Here is a 10288-nt window from a genome sequence, read left to right as displayed (position 1 = left end):
TTTCAAATGACACGTGACATTCGCATTTCTAATTGGGTGATGTGGCTACTCTTGGTGGAAGAAAGGGGTGACACGTGGCGACGCCTTTTAATATATAGTATAGATTACTCAAGTAGTAATTATGTATTCGAGTGAATCACTAAATTTATATTATTAGTTTTATGATCTTAATTGTATTATTAGCCAAAAATACGATAAAGAACATTTGGAAACAAAAGTAGTACAAGGCTACAACAATACAAAGCCAGGGTATCACTTAAGTCTAAAACTTGATTTGCACTCTTTATAAAACTAGGATTATGATAAACTTCCTTTAAAAACTAAACAAAAACCAAAGAAGTGACTAATAATAATAGAGCAACAAATCACACACGTTGTAACATATATACTCTATCTACGAATAGTAGCAACCTCAGCAATCTTGGTATTAATCTTGTGTCACTCCGCTCGCCTTGGCTCATCTCCGGCCTTAATCGATGCTAGAAACTCGACCACTTTAGTATTACATTGGTTGTATGGAGGGTCACCATATACTATCTCTAACACGCACTTTCGAAAAGAGTAAATGCCAACCAACTCATTATAATCTTGTTCTTGATGAATCTTTGGTGTGCCAATTATTTTCTGTTTAAGAAACGACGCCAAACCATAATGTCACGGGTCATCTCCCTTGCCAACCATGGGCATCATTTGGGTCACTAGGCAACAGGGCATAATCGTGGCTAGGGGGCTTGCCCTTGGTGCCCAGCTAAGCACTTCCCCCTATAGAGCTTTATTTAGCACCTGTGGTAGTGAACACCCAAGTGGCAGTAACACAATAATGGATCATTTGGAGACCCAAATGAAGTCCAAATGGGCCCAAATTTTGAGGTCCCCTGTATTTTGGTCCAAGGAAGACGATGGTGGTGTCGGTTTCCCGAAAAAAGGTCCCGAGATACAAGTTTTGGCAGCAGGTACTCCGGAAAACGCGGGAAGTTTCTAGAGGGTTCCGAAGCTATCTACAAGGTTCTTTGAGAGACTATTCTAGAGTGGATGTAATACCCCGTATTTTATACGTATTTTTATTTAAAGTATGTATTTAATGAAGTATTTAAGTAGTTATAATAATTTTAATTAAAGCATTTTATTAATATATTTTTATAATAGGAAAGTTTATTTAATTATCTTTATTTTAAAAGATGGGGTTTTAATTTAAGAAAGTTTATTTTTAACAAGTTTTAATTGGAAAGGGATTAGGAGAATTAAAAGAGGAAAGTTTAGGGTAAAAAGGGGGTATAAATATCCCACTTATGAGGCAAATCAACTTTGCCCAGAGTGGAGAAAACCCAAGGTAAGTTTCTCCCCTTTTCTCCCTTACTTTTCTTTCTTTTTTTTTTCTTCCTCTTCCCTTCCCCTTCTCACGGCCGGCCACCACGCACACCACCACACGCGTGGCCGGACCACCACCGCGCACCACCACAGCGCCGGCGCACGGCCAGCAGCTGCAGCGGCAGGCGGCAGCAGCCCAGCCTTGCCGCGGTGGCTGCTGCTGCCGTGGCTACCTCTCGAAAAAAAAAAAAAAAAAAAAAAAAAAAAAAAAAAACTTAATTTCTTTTTTTGTTCCTAATTAATCTATGCTTAGATCTAATTATAAACTTTGAGTTTTGGGATTAAAACTTGATGTTTGAATATTGTAATTATGTTAATTAATTTTCAGATTTGATTTTAATTAAAAAGCCCCAATTTTTGAAACCCTAGATTCTTGATTTATGAAATTATGAAAGTATATGATGTAATTATGTTTAGACCTTTAATTTAAGTACTTTAAGATCGATTTTCAGCAAGTTTTAATTATAAATATAGTGCAGGAATTTTAAGTAGAAACCTAAATTTTATGTTTTTAAAGGGAATTTAAATTACCCATAAAAGGGGACTTATTTATGGTGTTCTAAATATAATTTCAGCTTATTCTAATTAATTTATGAAGGGTTTTAAAATAGTATATATTGCTGGAAATTTGTTTAGAGTGGACTTTGATACACTATTATAATTTTAATGTGTAGGAGACTTTGAAGTAAGCGATTTTTACTAGTCGTGGCGAATTTAAGATCATATTCAAGGTACGTTCGCGTACTTAGCATATTTTGATGATGTAGAATCATGCTAGGCTTAAATTCAATCAATTATAAGTAGCATCATGCTAAGGTTCAAGTATTGAATTGTGAATTATTGGTTTTGGTGATTGAATTGTGAAGCATGAATTATTCGAGATGATCTATGGATTGGAAAGTTATATTTTTGGCATGATTATATGGACTACATATTTATTTATGGCATGATAGAGAGCATGTTTAATCAAACTAATTGCTTAATTATGTTTGGATTATTAAAAAGGAATTTTATTGTGGTTCATATAATTTTTATTGATGCTTTAAGCATGAAGAAGGAGCTAAGTAAGTGTCTATGTACACAAGAAATAAATTGTATGTTGGTGCTTTTGGGCACTTAGGGTGCTTTAAACACCAAAGGATAGGATTGTTGGCGCTTTATGCGTTTACAGTGTCCAAAACACTGAGGTAGTAATAAAAAGGGGTTCAACATTAAATATTATGTGGTCACTAAATATTCAAGAATTAAATTGGTATGTTTGAATGGTTGAATTATTATTGATGATTGAATTGTTATGCTTGAGAGTCATCACCAAGTCTAATAATATGTAAATAACGTAAAGTGAAAGAGATTACGCACCAAAACTCTTGGAACGTATATACCTTGAGTATGAACATATGGGGGGAGTTATGTGACTTTATATTTGATCATAACTTCTAATGGAGTACAGGACGCTGTACATTCCTTTTATTTTTATTATTATTGATATGCGCTGGAATTCCGCCACCCAAGGATGTGGCACAGGTGATGCTGGCACGGTTAGCTCCCGTGTCAGTGGTCCTCATTTCATTGAGGAAGGTTTAGTCAAGTTAGAAACCCGTTCGATGCGTAATCAACGCTAAATAAATTATTTAGTGTCCAGTTAAAGAGTCTTGTTGTTTGTTGTGTGTGCTTGTAAACAGGTGCAATGAGGTAAGTATGTGTGATACTAGGAGTTGCATGTTAGTGTGTTTAAATACGCTTATGTACTCAGCTTTGCTGATTGTGTGTGTTGTTTGTGTTTGGCTATGTCTTTATCTTGGCCCTACGATGATCCATTTTAATGGAGAGTAGTGGGGGCAAGTAGAGATTCTCTTTTCAGGTATTGAAGCATGTTCATGATGGGGCATGAGTGAAGAGAGAATTATGCTAGTTTTCATTAGGATGTGATATGCTTAAGTTTTGAATAATATGTCTTGTTATTTGTTGGACTAACATCATTTTGGTTTTGACGGTTTGAATAAGGGCCATGAAGGTTCCAAGTTGTAGTAGTTCATATTTAACTTGGTTTTGTTAATTTCCAACTTTACTTTCGTTTGGTTCGGTTTTTAAGATTTGCATTATTTCTTAGTTTGACTTTCAAAACTTCCGCTGTGTGTCTTTGATAATTGCCTTAGCCGTTTTTACGGTGGCGGTAATGTCTTAGATATTCCTAAATAGTATTTTTAAGAGAGAAAAACGTATTTTGTTGGAAAGGAATTTCTAGGGTGTTACAGTGGATGACTCTAGAATAATCAAGGAAGATCAGGTACATCTTAGAAGTCTTCTAGGTTCTTCTATGCATGTACACTTGTATGTAAAGTTCTAGAATGTTCTAGGTTAGTCTTTAGCATTCTAGGCTTAGATGTGTGTAAAACCTCCATGCATGTATCTATGTTCCTAAGGAGGTGGGAACTCTCTAGATTGTTGTAGTTTAGAACCCTCCATTTGAGGAGGTTAGGAACGTTTTAGATAATCCTTGTAAGTAGGGAGGAGCATTATAAATAGGCTCCAAGACTTCATTTGTACATTTAAGTTGAGAGCAATACAAAAAGCATTCCCAAAGCACTTGTGTTCTCTTGCAACTCAATCCTTTCCTTCAAACACTTAGAGAGTGTGAGGAAAACTAAGGCACGAGGGTGCCAAGTGAGTGATCGGGCATACTAGCAAGGGTGATAGCTTGTGTGCCCAATTGTCTGCGACAGTTAGTCGTAAATTCAGACTAAGGCACTAAGGGTGAGTGCTTAGTTCAATCAAGGGGACTTGTTAGCACCAAGGGTCAAAAACAATGTAGTGATTACGTTCCATACAAAAATGCTTATTAAAAGATATTTTGCAATGAGAACCACGAAATTTGACATGGTGAATTGGAGAAGAGAGGATGAAATAGAGTGAAATTAAACAGTTCACCGCAAATCAAACATCGATTAAAAAGGAGAAATCAAAATCAAAATGGCAAAAGGAGAAAATTAAAGAAAAGAAGATGCAAAGAATAAATGAAAATAATTCAAATAGTAAATGTATTCGACTGAAATATTGCAAATAAAGAGATATATTCTTGATCCAAGCAACATTGAGTTATTGACAGTTGAACTGGTTTCACTTGCTTTATCGGGATCAATTTCGGGTGGTTAGTGTTACAATCTTAATTGTATTAAGATTGCACGAAAAGTAGGAGAGAGTTAGTGTATGGAAATGTGTTAACCAAAAATACGATAAAAAACATTTGGAAACAAAAGTAGTACAAGGCTACAACAATACAAAGCCAGGGTATCGCTAAGTCTAAAACCTGATTTGCACTCCTTATAAAATAGTAAGAAAAACCAAAGAAGTGGCTAATAATAGAGCAACAAATCACACAAGTAACATATATACTCTATGTACGAAGAGTAGCAACCTCAGCAATCTTGGTATTAATCTTGTGTCACTCTACTCGCCTTGGCTCATCTCCAGCCTTAATCGATGCTAAAAACTCGGCCACTTTTGGACTGCATTGGATATATGGAGGTTCACCATATACCATATCGAATATGCACTTTCGAAAAGAGTAAATGTGTACAACTCATTATAATCTTGTCCTTGATGAATCTTTAGTGTGCCAATTTTCTGTTTAAGAAATGACGCCAAACCATAATCTCCACTTCCTGTCTTACCATCGAGATAATTGTTTACATGATTAATGTGTTCGAAACGGGTCTTTGACTTGCTCTTGAAGTGTAAATGAAATGGAGAGACGTAAACATCTTCCCATTTATCAATGGTGAAAGTCAAAAACAATGTAGCGATTACGTTCCATACAAAAATGCTTATTAAAAGATATTTTGCAATGAGAACCACGAAATTTGACATAGTGAATTGGAGAAGAGAGGATGAAACAGAGTAAGATAAAACGGTTCACCGCAAATTAAACATCGATTAAAAAGGAGAAATCAAAATCAAAATGGCAAAAGGAGAAAATTAAAGAAAAAAGATGAATCTAGGGTTTATAGAATAAAATTTGTATTTTCGATCAATTTAATTGATCAGAGATGAGAGAGAAAGTAATGAAAGGTATGAGAGAGAAAACACTGATAGAGAAGAAAGCATGATGGAAACTGAATACACAATTGGATATTATGCCAACAATTAATTTCTACGGAATTTTTATAGAAAGAATAATTTTGATGATTTTTTTTTTTTATTTTGATGATTTTTACTCCTTCCGTTTTTTTTTATTTGTATCACTTTTCATTTATTTATGTTTGTCTTTTTTTTTATTTGTTATTTCTCTCTTACTTCAAACCTCACCCAAATTAATTTATCATTTCTTTCTCATGGTCCATACTACTCTCTCAAATACTTTCACTTTTATGTCCCCACATTACTTCTATCATAATAATTTATTAGCTCAATCACAATATTATATTACTATTCTAAAACTCCGTACAATACCAAGTGATGCAAATTAAAAAAAAAAAAACGGAGGGAGTACTTCGCACACTATATATTTTTAGGTGATCTACCAGTGAGGTGAGGTTACTGTTGTGGGGGTGTTGAATACGCAGTCTTTCTTATTAAGTGCAGCTTCAATCATCACTGCACCTTGCACCAACATCCAATTATCTTTTTTTTTTTTTTTTAATTTTTTTGACACATCCAACATCCAATTATCAATTAGGTTGAATAATAAGGAAAGCAATGCAACATTCCTAGGTTTGTAGTAGCTTAATTAGCCGAATATATAGTCGTGGGAAGCAAAGCAATTAGCTAACAAAATCTCTTAGAAAAAGATAAAAGCTAAAAATAAGATAAGAATTGAATTTACTTAGATTAGTATTATTGACTAAGAAAACTAAACAAACTTTCATATGTGGCTGGCCACACCGTGTGACCAGCCACAATTTCTTTTTTTTTTTTTTTAAAAAAAAAAATTTCTATCTTTCCTCTCTCCTCATCTTCTCTTTCAAACTTTCTATCTGTAACTGTTGTCTTCTGCCAGAGCACTGATTTTGTTCGCCATCGTCTTCTTGTTCGCCGAAGGTTCTCAAAGCTCCAAACCAACCTAGATTTAAATCACCAGCTTTGTGTTTGCCATTGTCGAAGGTCCTCAAAGCTCCAAACCAACCCATCAATAATAGCATTGGTTTGGCCAATTATTTACAGTAACATTGTGTTAAGTAATTTAGTCCATTTCTTTATTTGTATTTTTTGGTGGCAAGAACATTAAATTACGTTTAAAAGCATTGATTTATAGTTACCTAGATTTGATGATCGTCGTTGATTTCAAACTCATAAAGTTGTTTTGATCCTTTTCTTTTTAATTATTTGGTTATTATTTATTAAGTTTGTTTCTTCTGGTAATTTTGGTTGGAATGGGTGGTGGTTGATTGTTGTGGTGGTTGGAATTGGTGGTTTCGTGGCGGCTTTAGCGGTGGAATTGATGGTTAGGTCAGGGGTTACTAGATCCGGTTAGGGGTTATTACTAGATTCGGCCAAGGGTTACTAGATCCGGTTAGGGGTTACTAGGTCGGACAGGGGTTATTTTAGGAGTTACTAGAGGGGTTACTTCAGGGGTTACTTCAAGGATTACTAGATGGGTTAATTCAGGGGTTACTTTAGGGGTTACTTTGGAGGTTACTAGACATGGGTTACTTTGAGGGTTACTAGAGCGGTTACTTTAAGGGTTACTTCGGGGGTTACTAGACAGGGGTTACTTCGAGGGTTACTAGGGGGGGGGGGGGCGGGGGGTTACTAGACAGGGGTTACTTCGAGGGTTACTATAGGGGGGGTTACTAGACAGGGGTTACTTCGGGGGTTAGTAGAGGGGTTATTTCAGGGGTTACTAATGTGGCACTTTGCCACACCGTGTGGCTGGCCACACCAAAAACGCACTGAACCAAACGGTTAGTTAATCTTATTTTTTTCTTATCGGATTAATCGGGTTGGATCTAATTAGACGGTCTGATTTGGCACTTGACAATAATAAAAAAATAATAAAATAATCAAATTGCGTCTTGTATTTGTAATGATGTATATTTTTTTCAAAAAAACATTTAATTACAAATTTAAAGATATCTAACGATAAAAATCCACCCATAAAACGAGTTTTTTTTTTTTTTCCCTTGAGGTGATATAAAACTACAAGAGTAAAAACTAAAAAGGTTCATTATTCCATAGTTTTCATATTGTCATTATTTTACGAATCGAATTCGATTAGAACATGTTGCCTGTACAAACTCTAAGGTAGTGCAAATATTGACGAATTTGACGATTGAGTGGTTACTTGCATGAAAAAGACTTTAGTCAACAGACTCAACACTAAAACAATCCTAAAATTAGTCTACATGCACATCCTCAAAAATTATCCTAAAACAAATAATGGTGGGATAAGGGAATAAAGAATGGCCAGCGATAGGAATCGATCTTGGGACAACATACTTTTGTGTTGGAGTATGGCAACACAGCCGTGTTGAGATAATAATCAATGATCAAGGGAACAGAACAACACCGTCTTGTGTTGCTTTCAATCAAACTCAACGTCTTGTTGGCGAGGCTGCTAAAAATCAGGCTACTTCTAATCCTATCAGTCTATCCTCCAATCTTCATTTATTTTTATTGTGTTTGATAAATCATGTTACAATTCAATTTTGCCTCGTATTCTTATATGACAACGTTTGCAACATTTATTTGGGCTAGCATATTTTTAGTCAAAGACTCAAAGTTTAGCAATTGCAATTGCAATTTATTTTAAAACAAACCAAGTATTTCAAAAATTAATGCAATAGCTGTGACTATATTTGTCAATTTCTTATAATTGCTTTCTTAATCATTTGGAATAAACTACAGATGCAAAGAGGCTTATTGGCAGAAGATTCACTGATGAAGTAGTTCAGAATAACATGAAACTCTGGCTTTTAAGGTTACTTCCGCGTCTGAAGACAGCAAACCTGTTATCGTAGTCACCTATAAAGGCGAAGAAAAGCTGTTTACTGCAGAGGAGATCTCTTCAATGGTCCTGATGAAGATGAAACAGACTGCAGAGACCTACCTTGGCTCATAAGTGAAAAATGCTGTTATCATTGTCCCTGCTTATTTCAATGATTCCCAACGTCAGGCAACAAAAGATTCCAGTACCAAATCTGGACTCAATGTCATGCGTATTATCAATGAACCAACGGCTGCTGCCATTGCCTATGGTCTTGACAAAATGGCTACTGATAGGAAACAGACGGCTAAAAACGTCTTAATTTATTATCTTGGCAGTGGGACATTTGATGTAACTTTGGTTAGGATTGGTAAACAGGCTTGTGAAGTAAATGTTGTTAACGGAGACACCCATTTAGGTGGTGAGGATTTTGACAGTAGAATGGTTGATTACTTTGTGGCCGAGTTTAAGAGGAAACATAACAAGGATATCAGTAAAGATCGCAAGGCTATTGGGAGGTTGAGATCTGCTTGTGAGAGGGCAAAAAGGATGCTGTCATCAACTACCGAGACTAGTATTGATGTAGATTGTCTCTATGAGGGTATTGATTTTTATTCGACCATCTCTCGTGCAAGGTTCAAAAGGTTGAACCTGGATTTGTTTACCAACTTTATAAATCCTGATAGGGTATGTTTGGAAGACGCCAAGATGAAAAAGACTAATGTTGATGATGTTGTTCTTGTTGGTGAGTCAACTAGGATTCCTAAAGTGCAAGAATTGTTGAAAGATTTTTTCAATGGGAAGGAGCTCTGCCAAAGCATTAACCCGGATGAGGCTGTTGCATATGGTGCTGTGATTAAAGCTCTGATCTTGAGCGGTGTACGTGACAATAAAGACTTTACACTAGTAGATGTCACTCCTTTGTCTCTTGGGGTTAGGCTTTATTATGGTGATATGTATATTTCGATCCCAAGAAATTCTACCATTCCGGTGAAAAAGTCGACTTAGTACTGCGTATGATGGTGAGACAGCCGTTCCATTTATTGTATTTGAGGGTGCCCATCGCCGAAGAAAACAACTTCTTAGGTACATTTACTCTGTACGATATTCCTCCAGCACTGGAAGGTAAACAAAAATTTGACGTTTGCTTTGATATCGATACTGATGGTATCTTGACAGTGTCAGCGCAGCATATGGGGACTAACAATAAGAAACAAATTAGTATTACAAATCATAGTAGTAGGTTATCCAAAGAAGAAATTGATCAAATGGTAGGGGAGGCTAACAAGTACAAGGCAGAGGACGAGGAGCACAAAAAAGCTGTTAAGGCCAAGCTTGCATTGCAGAATTATGCTGAAAGTATGTTGGACATGGTGGAAGTTCACTGGAATAAGTTTTGAGAGGAGCATGCTAAGAAGATGGAGGATGCGATTGAGAAAACAATCCAGTGGCTCGACTGGATTTTCAATCTCACTCAGGCTTCTGAATATGAGGAAAAGTTGAATAACTCAAGAACATTATCCTAGATAAACCAGAGATGAATCTGTAGTTACAGTTTATGTATGTTTTCGGTCTTTTTAGATTGTACGGTCATACATTTTTGGGTTTCTCTAGAGATGAATAATCTTCTGTCCTGAGACCTACTGGTTCTCCCCTAGCTGCATATGTCGGACTGCCCCCGTAGGCCATAGGTTATATACCTGGCTCGTAACTATGTCATCCCTTCGTTGTGAAGCTTTTGTTAACAGCAGGCTCATAAGTAATTTAATCTTGCTCCAGGATTATAGAGTTATGATATCTGAATATTCACTCATTTTTCACTACTTGGGTTTGTCTAGGGTGTAGTTCTTAATTTGAATAAGGCTTTATCCCCTTGAAATCTCGAACTTATTTAACAAGAAAAAACTGAAAGTGATCGAAACCAACAAAAAAAAAAAAAAAAAAAAAAAAAAAAGTTGGAATTGAATACCGTATACAGTTCTTAAACTGATAGCCAAA

General features: G+C 35.8%; 1 pseudogene; it reads left to right on the top strand.

Annotated features, from left to right (window-relative positions):
• Positions 1-679: 679 nt before the first annotated feature.
• LOC145613770 (heat shock 70 kDa protein 18 pseudogene) lies at positions 680-10097 on the top strand (annotated as a pseudogene).
• Positions 10098-10288: the final 191 nt, after the last annotated feature.

Source organism: Chenopodium album, chromosome 25 (genome assembly GCF_948465745.1).
Source record: "Chenopodium album chromosome 25, dcCheAlbu1.1, whole genome shotgun sequence".
Taxonomy (NCBI): domain Eukaryota; kingdom Viridiplantae; phylum Streptophyta; class Magnoliopsida; order Caryophyllales; family Amaranthaceae; genus Chenopodium; species Chenopodium album.
The sequence above is the reverse complement of the archived record's forward strand: the minus strand, read 5'-3'. Positions and strand labels throughout refer to the sequence as shown.